At 40.4% G+C, this 18,226-nt stretch overlaps 1 protein-coding gene across 6 annotated transcripts in view; it reads right to left on the bottom strand.

Annotated features, from left to right (window-relative positions):
- Nucleotides 1–18,226, bottom strand: part of ESRRG (estrogen related receptor gamma) — an 817,641-nt gene that overhangs the window by 716,529 nt on the left and 82,886 nt on the right. The window contains exon 1 of one of the 6 annotated variants that reach the window (XM_060246742.1): nucleotides 14,398–14,575. The exons of the other annotated variants lie outside the window; for them this stretch is intronic. The gene's annotated coding sequence lies outside the window, so the exon portion shown is untranslated. Of the gene's footprint in view, nucleotides 1–14,397; nucleotides 14,576–18,226 lie in introns of those variants that run through there. 6 annotated transcript variants of the gene reach the window in all.

Below are 18,226 nucleotides of genomic sequence, written 5' to 3'. Positions count from 1 at the left end.
AAGAAGCTCTTCACATTAGGCAGGCTTATATGGATATCTTATTATAAGAAAGGCAGCATAAAAATGATTCATGATTAATAAATAGGTTTAATATTAATATAAAATTAATAAACAGGAAATGTCAACATTCACATGTACATTGACGGTCCTTGAATTTTGTAAATGGCAAAATCACAATAACTATGCCAGTGAAAGCTCATATCCACAGTTAAATGTGTACTCGTTACTAGGGTACAGGAAAGACATACCCAGGGGTTTTTTAGCAGGAACACACATGAATGCAGTTCCAGCTGGCTTGATATCAGGGGGTATGGCCTAATATGCAAATGAGTTCCTGCTGGGCTTTTTCTACTAAAAAAGCCCTGGACTTATCTATTTTCAGGCATTCACTTTCATGTTTGATTTAATGTCAATATGACCCAAAGTTCATATATATTCCTACACACACAAACTTCCTGTCTTACTGAGTTAGCATTTATACATGTGGAAGGAAGCTAGCTGTGCTGCTCAGTGTGATGAGTGAGTCAGTGGCAGCGCCAAGAATGAAATACATACATCTTGTCTGCAAGGCTTCTCCTCTAACCAGCAATTCCCAGAGGGGCATGCATGTGGCTCTCATTAACCTGAAGTTAAGGAAAGGTGTGCACATGCAACTAAAGTACTGAATTTGCCCTTCAATTCTTTTTGCCATTCAATTACTGATGTTATTAACCTCTTCTGCAAACCTTATGGTTACATTAATAGATCACAAGGCATTGACTAGTATTTGCTTTACCTAGCATAACCTACACAAACTAATACAGTATAAAGGATACTGTCATCCCTTCAGGCACACCCTTATAGATATGGGCATAATCAAATCCATGAGCTCTACTTACTTACATTTCCCCAAAACACTTTTCTAATCAGCTGCCTATGAAGGAATAAAGTAGAAATGGTATTATGGAAAAAGGCAAAGAGAAGAAGACTATAAAAGTTTTTATTAAAAATAGGGAAAGGTCAGTAGCCTTTCCCCCAAAAGATACTACCAGAGCTTGTAGGAATTATTACACCATACCCTTTTCTTTATTGAATTCAACCTGAAAGAGAGAGAAACAAAGAGAGCAGAAAAGTTTTTCTTTCAATTCTGAGGTCCTCTTGTGTCTTCTCATATACAGAAATTGTTTTAGGAATAATTTGGGAAAAGGGAATTTTATCAATGCTTCTTAACAGAATGAGAATTCTTTTGGCTGTGACATGAAGTCAAAACTCTCAGGAAAGGTTCAGTTGAACCTAGTGAGGTTAAACTAGTTTATTGTGTTGGAATCTAGTAACATCAATAATACGGCAATTATTTACACTAGTGTAGCTGAGATGAAAAAAAATGAACCCCGTGGCACAGAGTGGTAAAGCTGCAATACTGCGGTCCTAAGCTCTGCTCACGACCTGAGTTCGATCCCGGCAGAAGCTGGGTTCAGTAGTCGGTTCCAGGTTGACGCAGCCTTCCATCCTTCCGAGGTCAGTAAAATGAGTACCCAGCTTGCTGGGGGGGAAATGTAGATGACTGGGAAGGCAAAGGCAAACCACCCCATAAAAAGTCTGCCGTGAAAACAACATCACCCCAGAGTCAGAAATGACTGGTGCTTGCACAGGGGACTACCTTTACCTTTTTTAGCTGAGATGAAACTAAGCATTGAATTTTAGGCAGTCTGATCCTCCTGACCATATTTACTTGGAAATAATCTTTGTTGATTTCAGTGGACATATTTTAAAGTATGCATAGGACTGTAGCCTTAAAATAAAAGTACTGATATAAGACGAATAACTGCCTCACATAAACATAACACGTTAAAAAATACCTCAATAATATATCTCTCTACTCATTATAGCCAATTTATACTTCCCTCTATTTTCAAACAAAACCAAGAAGAAAGGTCTTATCACATCTAGAAGACATAGAACTGATTCTGCCCTTCTTAACTTCTTGTCCAGCCTCACAGAAATGTTCAGGAGGGCATTTTTATGAAGGAAATAGAGCTATAATATAATGGAATAGTTTATGAAAGTATTTCTTACAAAGTAAACATGATTGTAGTCTACTGCATATATCATCTTTACTTTTGCAATCCATTTTCTGCAGTCTATGGCAATGGTACTCAGTTTGTAGCTTTCAGAAAGCCATGTTAATAATTATCCACCTATAGATCCATGTTTTCTTCCATCTCTGGCATGGGATCAGGAAGACTTGTAGTTTCCTTGTTGTTCTGGTGATGACTGTCTCAAAGTGGGAACCACCTGTCAACTACAAGCCACACTGTGCAAGGGCCTTGCCCACTCTCCTGAAACATTAGGCAAGAGCTATATTGAGGATCAGTGGTTAGAAGAACCACAGGTGGCATGTCTAAGAGCCACATATCACTGCCAAGTCATGAGTGATTATCACTGGGTTACAGTATGTCATTCATATTTTTTTTTGTCTGTACTGTCTTCTAATTTTGTGCTCTTATTCTTATCACAATCTTCATCGGATGTCTTATGCCAAGGGTTCCCAACCTTTTGAGCCTATGAGCAGCTTTGGAATTCTGATACAGCATGGTGGGTGCAGCCACAAAATGGCTGCCATAGAATGGTTACCACAGGAGATGAAGCCAGCCAGAGAATGGCTGCAGCAGTTTACCTTCAGTCTCACAGTGAAGATCCTTGTGCTGTGATGATGATATGATGATATTGGATTTATATCCTGCCCTCCACTCCGAAGAGTCTCAGAGCGGCTCACAATCTCCTTTGCCTTCCTCCCCCACAACAGACACCCTGTGAGGTGGGTGGGGCTGGAGAGGGCTCTCGCAGCAGCTGCCCTTTCAAGGACAACCTCTGCCAGAGCTATGGCTGACCCAAGGCCATGCCAGCAGGTGCAAGTGGAGGAGTGGGGAATCAAACCCGGTTCTCCCAGATAAGAGTCCGCACACTTAACCACTACACCAAACTGGCTCTCTGTGGCTCAGCTGTGGTGGCAGCTGTTGCCAAAACAATGTTTTTAAAGATCTATGTAGCCAATCAAATCTACAGTGGCTAACCAGAAGCCTTCCTGGGTAAAATCCCCATGCAGCCTCACTCCTCAAATACTTTTTACAGGCACCAGGAAAGATATTGGCTGGCATCATGGCATACACAGGCACCAAGTGGGGGATCCTGACTTATGCACCATTTTTGTATTTTGTAATCCACCTTGTGTCTCAGTGAAAAATATAGGCTTGCCAGCACTTAGAACCCAGTGGGGGATCTGCAGGTTTTGCAGGCTCCTTCTCACCACCAGCCAGCTGGCTGGCAGTGGGAAGCCCTGCCCCAACAGCCATGATGTGCCTTTCCATCTCAGCAGGTTTAGAAACTTGCAAACTGCTTGTGTTTTGGAAAGTGTGTTTGTGCCTTTAAATCTCAGCAAGACTAAAGCTGCGGAGAGGGTCAAGCAGGCAGAGCCATGTGGCTTTTCTGGTGAAAAGGGAACAGAGACAGCCTATTCTCTCTGTTTGTTTTGTATTCCTTTCAGAAGTCATTTGCATAGTAAATGGAATAGTAAAGAGTTAACTAGAGCCTGATTATGGGATGGAGGAAAACTCCACTCCCTAGACTTCTCTGCTCAGTACTTTCATTTCCCTGTGTTAGTCTGAATAAATTGATTGAAATACAGCAGACTGATACATCCAGCAACTCCTGTAAGTAAATTGTCCCAAGTGTGGGCTGGCAAACTGTTTATTTTGGCTGCTTTGTGAGTGTGTGCGTGTGTTCACTTTCATTTAGTGAAAGTGTAACTGCTGGGGAACCCTTTGAAGACAAAAAAGAGGAGGAAGAAATTAAGACTATTCAAGGAAACGGCACTGCTGTGTTTTTATTTATTTATTTGGAATAGGAAAGTCTCCAGGCTCTACCTCAAAAGTCCTCAGATATTTCCTGACTTGGACCTGGCACCCCTAGCTATAAATAACATCTAATCACAATACTTCCATGATTGCTGGGACTTTTCCACTTGCAGTCATTACAAGTGTTGCTACTATACTATACTATACTATACTATACTATACTATACTATACTATACTATACTATACTATACTATACTATACTATACTATACTATACTATACTATACTATACTATACTATACTATACTAATGATCACTAGATCACTACATTTATACAATACCACAATGTAGCTAGGAATGCATGTTTGTGTGAACAAGAAGCAATTCCAGCTATCTGTAGGTACCTGGGATACACAGTGTCTGTACCAGCCCTGGAGGCTCAGACTTTGTAGTATTCAGCACACTTTTCATTTGTATTTTCTATATGCAGGGAGCAAGTGAAAGGCTAAAAGCTATGAAGGAAGAGTACCATTGTACGAGTCCAACATTAATAGTTCAGAGCCATGTTTATGGCTTGTACTATAAATAATGGCCAGCCTTGCCAAATCAAACTGGAAACCAGTTGGCAATGGGAGTTGCTCTGGTATTATTGTCTCTGTGCTTGTTCCCACACTCTAAAAAAGACAAGAGAAGCAGAGGGCTAGATTCAGGAAACTGGCACCTGAACACAGAAGAGCTTTCGTATCACCCACTGTGAAGTAACATAATCTTGGCTATAGATATGTTTGTCCAACGTATCCGTACCACAGATAATTAGGTTAGTGCAGTAAACTAGCCACCTGCTTTGAAGTGTACATGCAGTTGGTGTATTAACCTTTCTTTCTCCTGGTAGGATAAGCTCATCATAGCTTCACACATACTTGCAAGCTCATGACCTATACTCTGTCCTCATTAACACATCATTTATGTTGAAATGGATCCTCTGGAATTTTGTTACAAATGAAAGATGGCCGAACACAGATTATCTTAGTAAATGAGCTGAAACACAAAAGTACAAAATGAGAAGCACTTCTCTACATTGCCTTATACTTACAGAATCTGGAACACCTTATAAGCATTATTTAATGATCTCAGCTCTCAGAAGTGTTTGTACAAGAACAACTCCTGCACAAGAGTTGTTCTAGACATATTGGTTACAAGAGTACTGTTTGCAGCCAAGATGCAAAGAAAGCTGAGTTCAGAGGTTGGTTGTCCGACTGACTCATACTCGCATCTGCATACATAAAACACATACATTTGTACGTATGAACACTCCAATTCAGTTGTGCTTGACTGGGTCAGTTTTGAGCTTCACTGAACAATGTTTTGTAATGATTTAACTGAGGACTCACATTTTTATTTAGGCTGGAGATGGATATTATTTGTTCTCCCCCACCTCTCCTTGACAGTTGTAGCTAGTTTGGGAAGGGATCCGTTTATCATCTTACTTTACTTTTGGTCCCTGTGCATCCCACTTTCTCTCATGTTAAAATTTTATGTATTGATGTTTCAAAACCTGTTTCCAATCATACCCTATTTAGTGCTACAGAACACAGCAGCAAAGCCAGCCTGACTGAACTAGCAATCCAGGAGGCTGACTGGGAAAGCAGTGTTTTAGGGATGCCAATGAAAAAGCATGTGATCTCAAAGGTCTCCCCACAATCCCCTGTAATGTAGCAGATGATGCCCTCATGAAACTCTCAAGATTGCATGCTTCTGCAACATTGTGCTACTACAAGCTGAAAGAATCTCTACAGCTGTCCAGGCAGCTGATCCTCCAATCAAGCAAATAATGCGGCAAAATTACAAAATAGAATGCTACGACAGCCCAACTCCTTCTTACATCTAGAACATTCATAAGGCATATGAGTCATCTTGGCACCAAGAAAATTAATTCTGTTTTCAGATGTCTGAAATGAAGTTGTTTTTGCTCTTCTGAAAAAATATATAGCTTGTCAAACTTCACTCAAGATTTCAAAAGAGTGGGGTAACAAAAGCTTAGCCTCATCATCATATATGTCATTCTAAACTGCTCAGAATACTAATTTCTAGTAAGATATTTAAAATCATTATAGTTTTTTTAAAAAAAAATAATAATTACTCACTGCAAACTGTGATGCTGTTTGGGAATAGCCAGGTCAAGGCTAATACCATAACGCAAAACTGAAATTAGGAAAAACAGGACCTTCTCACTATTACTATTATTTAAGTAACATCCTTAATATGTATGATGTTTTACCAAAAAAGCCCCCAAACCCAGAGGTCATTGCCCTAAGGAGCTTACAATCTACATTTGAATATATGGAGCTACTTTGCTCTCTCTCTCTCTCTCGGCTTGACTTCGCGAACGAAGATTTAAGAAGGGTGCAGTAGTCCACGTCTGCTGCAGGCTCGCTGGTGGCTGACAAGACCAATGCGGGACAGGCAGATCCGGCCACAGTGGCTGCAGGGAAAAGTCTGATTTGGGGTTGGTGCTGTAGCAGTGCGATTCTTCCTCAATCTCCTTTTGTCCTCAAGACCAGCTATACGTGCGTTCTCAAAGGAAGAGACAGCCTGGTGGATGGTGTGCCTCCATGCTTTGCGATCTGAGGCTAGGTCAGACCACTGGTGATGGTTGATGCGACAGGTGCCAAGGGATTTCTTCAAGGAGTCCTTGTACCTCTTCTTTGGTGCCCCTCTATTTCGATGGCCGGTGAAAAGTTCGCCATACAGAGCAATCTTGGGAAGGCGGTGGTTTTCCATCCTAGAAATATGCCTTGCCCAGCGCAGCTGCGTCTTCAACAGCAGTGCCTCGATGCTTGTAACCTCTGCCCGCTTGAGGACTTCAGTGTTGGTCACAAAGTCACTCCAGTGGATGTTGAGGATGGTGCGAAGGCAGTGCTGATGAAAGCGCTCAAGGAGTCGCAGGTGATGACGGTATAAAACCCATGATTCGGAGCCGTAGATGAGGGTTGTCATCACAACCGCTTTGTAAACATTGATCTTTGTGCCTTTTTTCAGATGCTTGTTGCTCCACACTCTTTTGTGCAGTCGGCCAAATGCACGGTTTGCCTTTGCCAGCCTGTTGTCAATCTCCTTGTCGATCTTGGCATCTGAGGAGATGATGCACCCCAGGTAGCTGAACTGCTGGACTGTCTTCAGAACTGATTCACCCACAGTGATGCAGGGAGGGTGATAATCTTCCTGGGGTGCAGGCTGGTGGAGAACTTCTGTCTTCTTCAGACTAACTTCTAGGCCGAATAGCTTGGCAGCCTCTGCAAAGCAGGACGTCATATGCTGCAGAGCTGATACCGAGTGGGAGACGAGTGCAGCATCATCAGCAAACAGTAGCTCTCGGATAAGTTTTTCCATCGTCTTGGAGTGAGCCTTTAGTCGCCTCAGGTTGAACAGGCTGCCATCGGTGCGATAGCAGATGTAGACACCATCATCATCATCTAGATCTACAAGCTACTTTGCAATGTAGGTATAAACTACCAAATGTGGTACCTCAGGACTGTCTACATTCAGTGGCTCTCCAGGGGCCCAAGCAAAGAAGTCTAAATAAACACTTTCCTTTAATTGAAAATGGCAGCCTGACCTGAGATCTTATGCCCTGCCACTGAGCTACACACATCCCCAAATGTAAAGTCATGCAGTAATTCAGATGTGTCTGCAGCACTAATCAGAATATATAAATTCAGGCCACTGGTCCATCTAGATCAGTATTGTCTGCTTTGAACTGCAAGACTCACAGTCAAAGATATGTCATTCACAGCATCTGCTGCTTGACATTCTTTCAGCTGGAGCTGCAAGTGATTGAACGTGAGAACTGCTGCATGCAAAGCATGCACTCAACCAATGAGCCACAGTCCAGAAGGTGGCAGGATATAAAGAGTGAAAAGACAGGCAAGGAAGGAACTGAAATACAAACATAACAAATGAAAGGAAGGGAGAAATGTAAAAGAAACACAAGTAACAATGTAAGCCAGCTAGTGTTATTACAGTGAGGGAAATTCACTTTTGCAATTCACTTTTAAATATTGATTCTTACTATTCTCTTTTTTTAATAGGATTTTTAAAAAATGTTGCTTTGAAGTGAAATCAATGCTCCCTTTTATAACAGCAGCCCTTGCAGGTGTTTTATGTTATACATCACAGGGTGGTCTAGCAGGACAATGGGAAGGTGTAGGAAGACATGCCTACCTCTGAGCAGCTATGAAGTACATTCTGAAATTCTGCAGACCCTCCCTTCCTGCCCTTCCTCTCTTCTCTTGATCAAAATGGAAATTGATTCAAAACATTCTAAATTCCTAAAAAGAGGAAAATAAACGGAGGGAGAAATTGGGTAAAGAGGAATTAAGGGAATTTCTCTTAGTGCCAGAGCAGGAAACCTGAGTAGTAAGAACCTTGTTTTTCTTGGACTAATAGATGAGAAAATAAGACGTTATCAAATGCATGAGTTTCTCTATTACTTAGAGGGGTTAGGTCCATGCTGCAGTCCTCAAGAAGTACTGTTGATAGTTACAACTGTAACTATGTAACTCAAAGCTATAGCTAATATGAAACTGATGTGAAAAAGATAACAGAACTAGACAAAAAAAATAAGGCCTTATATGCATGAGTACCACTGCTACTGAGAGATGTAGATCTGAAAATAAATTTTAGCATACAAATGAAGAAATATTATACACACACAGGCTGTTGTTGCTGTGTGTGTATAATATTTTAAAGGGTCATACATCTAAGGACTTAGCTGTCAGAAAGAAGTCTTGGAAAGAAAAAAACTGGATTTGTTCAGGTTTTACCAATCTTAGGAACAACATTTTACTATCATTGAAGTGAAGTGCACTAAAACAAAGGCCTGACAGGTAACCAAGGAGTCAGTACAGAGAACTGCATCTAAACACTACAAAAGCTATGGTGAGCCAACTTGCCCAAACTTCCTCACACATGCAAACTCAAGATTTAATTTTCTGCAAGATTACCCACAATAATTACAAAGTTTCTGTAATTCATCCTTTAAAAGCTTGTGACTATGGGATCCATAACAATTGATCTTTTATCTTTTCCCTCCCTGTATACTGTGCATGTAGCTATAGCATGCATAATACGGTTCACCAGTTGAATATAGGCAATACCTTAGCACTAATTTTGAGATCCACTAAAGTAGGTCTTAACAAAATTATGCGTACTAATAAAAGCTCAGTGAGCAGTCATTCTGCACTAAGCAGGGTCAGATCTAGGGGGGGTGGGGTAGAGGGGGGTGTTTGCCCCGGGCACTGACGGAGGGGGGCACCAAATTGGGTATGGAGTCCATTGTATTCTATGGGACCATAAAATAAAATTACCCATAAGGGGGCGCCATTTCATAATCCCCCCCCCCTCAAAAAACATGTAGATCCGGTTCTGGCACTAAGGGCTCGGACAACATAGACCAACAGATATATAGGCAGCCGCAGCGTTTGAGCATTTGCTCACTAATAGTTTTTGAAATCTACATGAAACATATATGCATAATAACAAGGTTGACATTCTTTAAGCAATTGCTGTTGCTGTTCATGCCTCAAGTGTTCAAAGCCAGTAATAGGTTTATGTGGTGTATAGTATTTTACTGGAATATCTCTGCTCAGCTACTGTTCTAGAATTTAACAGTATAAAACAAGTGGCTAAGCAGTACAGGACTGCTTTGCATGTGGAAGGACCCGGGTTGAATTCTTAAGATTTCCAATGAAGAGATCAGGCCTGAGAACCTACAGACTGCTGCCAGTCCAAGCAGAGAATAGGTCATTTCCACAAAGGTTAATTACCCAATTGTGTTAAGAAGTTAAGTCCTCTCCCACACACACACTTCCTCACAGCATCATGGTAAATTTGTGCACCTCCAGGCTTTTCTCTGATCTTTCTCAAACCAACTTTGCTCCAAAGAAAAACTACTCCCGAAACAACCATTCCTATATTGATATCCAACAGTCTGTTCCTTGAAATTGGAGTCGGGAAGTAGTGTGCAATGCCGTGGAAACAGAGTCCAATGCTCCAATTTGTCTGTCAAATGTAGGAGCGTTGGTCTCCAATATGAATTGTTTTAGTCATTTTCTAAGCTCGTTGAAGCCTCGCGTGATACAGGGTCTTTAGCGCATCCCTGTTGCGTCTTATTGCCTTGCTGCATTCCACCCAGATATTGGCTAACAGAGAAGAATTGGAGCATTGGACTCTGTTTCCATGGCATTGCACACTACTTCCCGACTCCAATTTCAAGGAACAGACTCTCAGATATCAATATAGGAATGGTTGTTTCGGGAGTAGTTTTTCTTTGCACTTTGTGATACACTGTATTTTCTATGAATAATTTGCCATATAAATAATTGAATATTTAAGTATTTGAGGTTGATTTAACGTGAATGCCTGTGTTGCTTTCTCCTCCTGCCCCAACTGGGGATTGACAACTCTAAAAACAGCTGCCATTCTGAGCAGAGAACACAGAACTAGATAGGCCAATTGTCTGACCTGGTAAAAGGCAGCTCCACAGAATAAATAAAATAGTCTTATAATGGGCAATGCCATATAACCATGAACATTACAAGGAAACTGGGCTTGTTTTCAACTTCTTTGGATCACAGATTGACCGTAGCTGTATGAAAATTCATGGATGGAATGGAAAAAATTAAATTAAATTAAAATGGATAAAGATCTGATAGACGTATCAACCAAGCAGAACAAAAAGGGATGAACTGAGTTGCCATGCTACTTTACTAGAACATGTTTAAGGGGCTATGCCAGTGATTCTTAACAGGAAGAATATAACCCTCTACGGGGCAGTCTGCAAATCCTGGGGGGTCATTCATAACTTTTGTGAATTGAGTTTTGTCAATTGAGTTCTCTCCAGCTGCAATAGTTTCAGTGGATATGGTTGTTTTATATTGCTCATCCCACATAGCAAAAATGAATCAAACTTAATATTAAGGAGTTGGCTAATGGTAATCAGACACAAGAAACATCTGAGGTCTGTGTACTGTATGCACGTATCATTGCCTTTCTGGAGTAGATTAAAGGTTAAGAACCACTGGAGTCTAAGCATTGTGACTCTTAGCTATATGGTTAAAGTCGTCAGGTTCACCAAGGTACAATGCTGTGAAAGTTACACTTTCAAATTTATCTTGGAATTATTTCAATCAGAATGGCTATTATTCCAAAGTTTGTAATCTCAGTGAGGTTTATTCTACTTATGTGAAAATAAGGATTGTAGCCTTAGTCTGAAATTATACAACAGCTTTATTTTTATCTAATCAAATGGTTCTCTAATTATTTTTCAACCACAAAATCTTATCCTGTCAACCTATGAATGAATGAGTGGGCGTCAATGTGGCAGATGAGGTTCAATGTGGCCAAGTGCAAAGTAATGCACATTGGGGCCAAGAATCCCAGCTACAAATACAAGTTGGTGGGGTGTGAACTGGCAGAGACTGACCAAGAGAGAGATCTTGGGGTCGTGGTAGATAACTCTGAAAATGTCAAGACAGTGTGCGATTGCAATAAAAAAGGCCAACACCATGCTGGGAATTATTAGGAAGGGAATTGAAAACAAATCAGCCAGTATCATAATGCCCCTGTATAAATCGATGGTGCGGTCTCATTTGGAGTACTGTGTGCAATTCTGGTCACCGCACCTCAAAAAGGATATTATAGCATTGAAAAAAGTCCAGAAAAGGGCAACTAGAATGATGAAAGGTTTGGAACACTTTCCCTATGAAGAAAGGTTACAACAGTTGGGGCTCTTTAGCTTGGAGAAATGTCGACTGTGGGGTGACATGGTAGAGGTTTACAAGATTATGCATGGGATGGAGAAAGTAGAGAAAGAAGTACTTTTCTCCCTTTTTCACAATACAAGAACTCGTGGGCATTCGATGAAATTGCTGAGCAGTCGGGTTAAAAAGGATAAAAGGAAGTACTTCTTCACCCAAAGGGTGATTAACATGTGGAATTCACTGCCACAGGAGGTGGTGGTGGCTACAAGCATAGCCAGCTTCAAGAAAGGGTTAAATATGGAGCAGAGGTCCATCAGTGGCTATTAGCCACAGTGTGTATATATATGTGTGTGTGTGTGTGTATATATATATATAAATTTTTTGGGGGGCCACTGTGTGACACAGAGTGTTGGACTGGATGTGCCATTGGCCTGATCCAACATGGCTTCTCTTATGTTCTTATGAGGGAAGCAACTAGTAAGACAAAATGGGAAGATACTAAATACAGCAGCTTTGAGAAATGTATATTATGTATGGAAAGTGTTTTATTGTTAGACTTTATCAGTGACAGTCAGGAGATGCCGAAGAAGGGTGGAAAATCTTGAAATATGACACATCGAGGGCTCAAATGATCTGCATGTGCACATCAGATTGTAACTGACATAATGGATCAACAGTTAAAAAAATATGTTGTGGCCTGGGATCATGCGGTTGTTGTTCTTGCCTTTGTTTTACAGTCTAACTAAACCTAAGAGCAACCAATGGCGAAGATTCCCTCTAGAACTAGCCAAGAATCTTTAATGTTTTCTATTAGCCTACAAGGGGAAAAAAGACCTAAATTTTATTATATAGATAGAATCAGTATGAAGTAATAAGTTTCACTGATAGTAGATGAATTTATTAACACGAAAGGTTGTAGCCTTAGAGCCAATATCAGGTTCCAACAAAATCAGGTTCAAACAAAAGTGAGTATGGGACTAGTGTTTTCTCATTTATATAAATGCTAGCAAAAACCCTGTGAACACAAAAGGAAATATTTTCCAGACAGTACTCTGTCACCTGAATGTTATAGTATATACCACTATATGTCCAAGGCCAAAGTATGACTGCACATATTTATGCATCAACAAGTACTAGAATGTATGCCCAAGGATGTCATGGAAATAAAAGCCATCTCCATTCTGTAGCATACAAATTACATTCACAATTCTGCATCAAAAAATATGGATTCTGCAACCTTCATAAATTATGTAAATCCAGACAACTTACATAGATAATATGCACAAGTTCTCCTATTAATTTTTAATTTTTGTATAATTTATTTTGCTTCTACTAATCATGAGGATAGAGAGGACTGGCCACTAAAGCTGCACTTTCTGGTTATGGCACATCTTGCCCATCAGCCATTTTAACCTTATACTTCCAGACCATAAGGACTCTATCAGAAACAGGGTACTGGACTAGATCAAAGACCAATGGATTTACTTGCTCAGCATGGTTGTTCTTATTATAAAACTGGTACTTAACATGCAATTAAAACAGAAACATTTGCTGAGAATTATATAAGATCCACTGAAGGAGGAGAGGAGTACCTATGAACATGGTAGAAATATACAGTTTAAAATGAACTTTGGGAATTTTTTAAAAAATGAAATACGTTGCCTTTAATAGTGAACACAAACTGATACCATATCACATGACCCTTACTATAATTTCTATTAAAATCATTTCATGTCTGGTTGCTTCTGCTATCCTGACTCATTTGTATTGTTTACAACAAGTCATTGCACTCAGCAGTTAGTGGTGGCTGAATCCATGGTTACCAGTTTTTACATTCACTAGTTAAATGGAATGCAGTTCTTCTGTGGGTTTCATGAAGAAAGCACTTAAGAAACCACAATGCAGCTATCAATCAGACTAACCTAGGAGAAATTAATCTTATAAATATAGGTATGGCTGCTTATTAAAAATTTATAAGAAGGGAACTGAAGGGGGGGTTAGTTGTAGCTGCAAGAAGGGACATGCTGAGATCTGACTTTGTTAAAGGAAAACTGGCGGCCTGATCCTAACAACACTTACTTGGAAGTAATTTCAACTGAACTCAATTCCAAGTTTAAGATGTTCCCTCAGCCACATCCATACATACTGCAGAGTCTTTTTAAGCTTTCCAGAAAAATCACAGTCTTTTATTGTCAAGAGTTGTCCCCCCATCTTAAAACAATTTTCTTTTAAGCAGGATGTGCTTAGCATGTAAATACATAGTGCCTACGCACAGGTTTAATGAGACTGCAGCCCAAGAAAAGAAACTTAGGAAGGACAGTAAAATACAAAACAAACAGAACTGAGCAGAATGCAATTAGGACAGAAGTTATCAATAAATCAAGATAGTAAACTTTCATGTTTTAGTGTTAATTAAGGAAGATATCAATGGTTTGTATTTGCCTCATTATTTACTGTTTGGAGTGGCTTATGGAAAGAAATGTCTTTTTTTACAAGGTGGATACAACACACAATTACATTCTTTAAAAGGAAAAAAAACCCCAGAAAGTCTCTCTATAGACAGGATCTATTCCATCAGTCATTTGAAAGCAACAAAGAGTTAAATCAAACATTTTACTAGCTCATCTACTGCAAAGTCACTGTATCAGAAGCATGAATTGATTTGTTTCCTCAGAACAAATAGAAAATGAATGTAATAGAACATGGGGAGGGGGGAATCCCCACTGCACTGCTAATCGGATATTGTATAATAGTTGATTGCAGGTTTGCACTATGCTATCGTTGCCTAAATCATACATACTTACAGGTTCTGGGTTCTTCCAAGAGTTTGGTGCAGTTTCAAGGACAAATGTCTTAAGGATGCCTTTTCTACCCATGCAGCAATGATCTTGGCTGTTATCTGATTACATGAGCAAAGGGCTAAATCTGACAGTAAAAAAGAGGAAACTTCCTGTGTAGAGAAGTCTTGGGGGGAAAGTCCCAGGATTGAAAAGGCTGCTTAAGATTTGTTCCCCAGCCGTAGCAGCTGATGCCTGTTTGCAGCCCTGCAGAAAGAAACCTTTACTGAAAAACCAATGGCATCGCATTTCAGGGAAGCTTGTGCCAGGCTGTGGAATGCACACCCACCTATGACAACTTAACAGAATTCAGATCAGTTGCATTTTCTGCTAGTATGTGGAAGAACTTTTTTATTAATAGATGCTATTTTAGCTTTATTAATAATTTGCCAACATTATGTAGTCCTTAGACTAGGTACAGAAGACTAGAGTTCCTGTACTTTTAAAAATACAGAAAAGGCATTTCAATGAAGGGGGGAGTTTTCTCATCTTTGCATGACTTCCTTTTCTACAGCACATTAGGTGGTACAGGAGATCTGTCCCTCTTTATCACACTACTCATGAGCTATACAGGGGACAACAGAAGTCTCTTTACTGTGCTTTGTTTTCTTAGTTTGCTCCTTTAGTTTATAAAAAGCTGTTTTCTAGTATTCCTGTCCTTACTACATTGCTCAGAAACCCTGGTGTTTGTAACAAAACTTTGAAACAATTACATATTAAGTACATGCAGCTGATCAAATGCATGTTTATTCACAAGTAAGTCCTAATGAGACTCTTTCACCCAAGTAAATAAGGAATGCAACTTTAAGCCATTTTTACGATGACAAAAACATGACATAATTTGACCCAGGACAATGCTGAGTGCTTGATTCACACTTATTTCATGCCCATTAATGTGAGCAGACATACAGCAGAGTTTTACACACTGCATGTCTAATATTAAACACCCACAGAAAACTCTAACCTTAATAACTAAAGGATTGTTTGAGTAATACATTTATAGTATCCTGTACATATCTACTGGGAAGGAAGTCCCCACAGAGATTACCCCCCAAGAAGTGAGCATTGGACTGTAGCCTTAGAGTATTTTAAATGCATCACATACATTATTCCAGCTATAGTATCTCAACTAAAACAAGTTGTACAAGTATAGCTATGGATGGAGGAAACCCAACACTGGACCCAAAATTCAGCAAGATCTACACAACAAAGGCTCATGCCTCTTAAAGTAAAGGAGCATCATATGCAAGATGAGTAGAGAAGAAAGATAGCACTCTACTCCAGTTGTCTTTCATGATTCATAACATTCACCCTTTTTGAGCCAGCATTATAGAAGAAGAGGGGGAAGAACTTTGTATGAAGCTTGAGTTTATCCCTCACTAGGGTTGCCAACCTTCAGGTGTGCGTGGAGATTCTCCAGAATTACTATTTACCTCCAGACTACAGATATCTGTTTCTTTGGAGAAAATGGCTGCTTTGGAGGGTGGAGTCTATGTCATATGCCCCACTAGAGTCCCTTCCCTATGAAATTCTACCCTTCCCAAGCACACACCCCCAAATCTCCAGGAATTTCCCAACTCATAGTTGGCAACCCTACCTCCTACCCCCCCCCCAAAAAAAATCCTTCAAACAACAGCATCCCAGAAGCTGTGATGGTTGCTGCTTATACCACCTAAACCAAGTCAAAACAGCAGGATATCACTTCAAGTATCCAATTGGAGTCACAAACAATAATGAACTGTGTGGTTTAGCTCAAAACACAGAATGAGGCTGTCAGCACAAAGAATAATTTTATAAATTGACTAATTTATCATTGGTGATAGCTCAGAAGGCTTCTTGATCAAAGAACTGATGAGCCTAATGTCCTGGTTACACCAGAACTGAACTGACTCAAGCCCCTTTGAACCTTCAGTGCTCTTTACAACTTCTTGGCCATAAAGCATAATCTATGTTTTTCAATGCTATTCAAATGTCCTTTGCAAAAGCAATTGCTGGATAATACAACCAATAACCCAGGAGGGCCCATTTGGTTAACTTTGAAGATACCATCACCATATTGTTGCCAAGCTTAACAACTTCCAGGTGCATGTCTCATGAATTTTCTAATGCCCTGTTTCCTACAGGTTGGCTACATTACCCTATCATTGCCCAAATCCTAAATTTACACCAACAGAGTCTGCAATGCAAAACTACAGTAATCAGAACACAGCCCCCAAATCCCCAAAGTGAAGCAAGGTTCTAAAGTTCTGGTCCAACATCAGAAGAGATCTGTATTCTACAGCCATAGCAACTCTTCTCCATAGACAGAATGGTAGATTCAGGCGCATAACGGGGGCTCAGTGATGGCTCTCATCTGGCAATTATCTCATCCCATCCTATCTGGCAGTTATCATGAACACAAGAACATTGGACCCATCCTCTTCAAGACAGGCAGAGTATAATTTCTTCTCTCCTATTTTGCTTTCCTTTTGTATCTCTTTCCTGCTCATCCTTTGTCACAGAATGGGGTCCGGCCACACAGTTTTGCCAGAGACAGGACATTCCTTCCAGGTATCTGGCCCCCCTTTCCTCTAGGTTCCTAACTCCATGGTGGAAAATTCCAGGAGATTTTTGGGGTGAAGTCTTGGGAGTGAAGGGACCTTATCAGTGGAGTAGAATACCACAGAGCCTTTAAAAGTAGCCATTTTCTCCAGGGGGACTGGTCTATGCAGCCTAGAAATGAACTGAGATTCTGGGAGATTGCTTGGCCCCACCTGGATCCTGGCAACCCTTTGCTCCATTTAGGTCATGAAGCAGGTCAGGGTCTTAAGTGACTACCACCACTCTAATTCTAGTGCTTTACTAGAGAGAACCAAGAGTACCCTCCTCTCTGCCAGTCAACCCCCTCTTCAGCATGCCATTGTGTATAGCCAAATTTGAGGCATGAGAAACCGAGGTAGAATAAAACAAGAAGCAGTTTATTAAAAATATTATAACAAGTAGGAGAAAATGAGGCAGAAGAATTAACACAAGGACACTACAACTACACAAAGAAAGAAGCTGGCTGGAAAACAGCTAAGCTCCCTGATATGACTGTCTTATTCAGTTTCTCCTCTAGCTGACCTCAGTAAAACAAGGCTCACCCCACCATGGCTAAGGGATCAACTCCCTCCAAAGCTTCAGCTTCAGGAGTGTATGTCTATAGGGAAACTGGCAGCCAGGCCTTCCCAACCAGGGACTCTTTCTCCCCTTCTTAAGCTCTGATCCAGTTTATCCTACTGCATTTTCAGATCTTAATGTAGGCAATGTCTTGCAAAGTGCTTCTCTCTGGATTGGTTTGTTGTAGTCTAGGAAACTAGGAAGAATTTAAAAGTAAGAGTCTTGGAGCAGCTTACAATCACCTTCCCTTCCCTGCCCCACAATAGACGCCCTGTGAGGTAAGTGGGTCTGAAAGAGCTCTGAGAGACCTGTGACTGCCCCAAGATCAAACAGCTGGCTGCATGTGGAAGAGTGGAAAATCAAACCCGGTTGTCCAGATTAGCGTCTGCCACTCTTAACCGCCACAGTACACTGGCTCTTAAGGGGCATTACAGCTAGAAATTTGTTTCCTAGTAAAACAACTATTACAAGTAAAACATATGACTAAGAAACTAATTGTTTTTTAATTAGAAAAGAACCGAATCCAAGGGCTTTTTTTGTTTTTGGGGGGGGGGGAGTTTTTCCACATCCTCGTCTAAGTAACTACAGATAAACAGTTCTAAAGCATCGTTGGATATTCTAAAATTGAACCTGCAAGTACCCATCACTTTTTACTGGA

This window comes from Heteronotia binoei, chromosome 1, assembly GCF_032191835.1.
Source record: "Heteronotia binoei isolate CCM8104 ecotype False Entrance Well chromosome 1, APGP_CSIRO_Hbin_v1, whole genome shotgun sequence".
Taxonomy (NCBI): Eukaryota; Metazoa; Chordata; class Lepidosauria; order Squamata; family Gekkonidae; genus Heteronotia; species Heteronotia binoei.
Note: the sequence above shows the minus strand (reverse complement) of the source record. Positions and strands in the feature narration are given on the sequence as shown.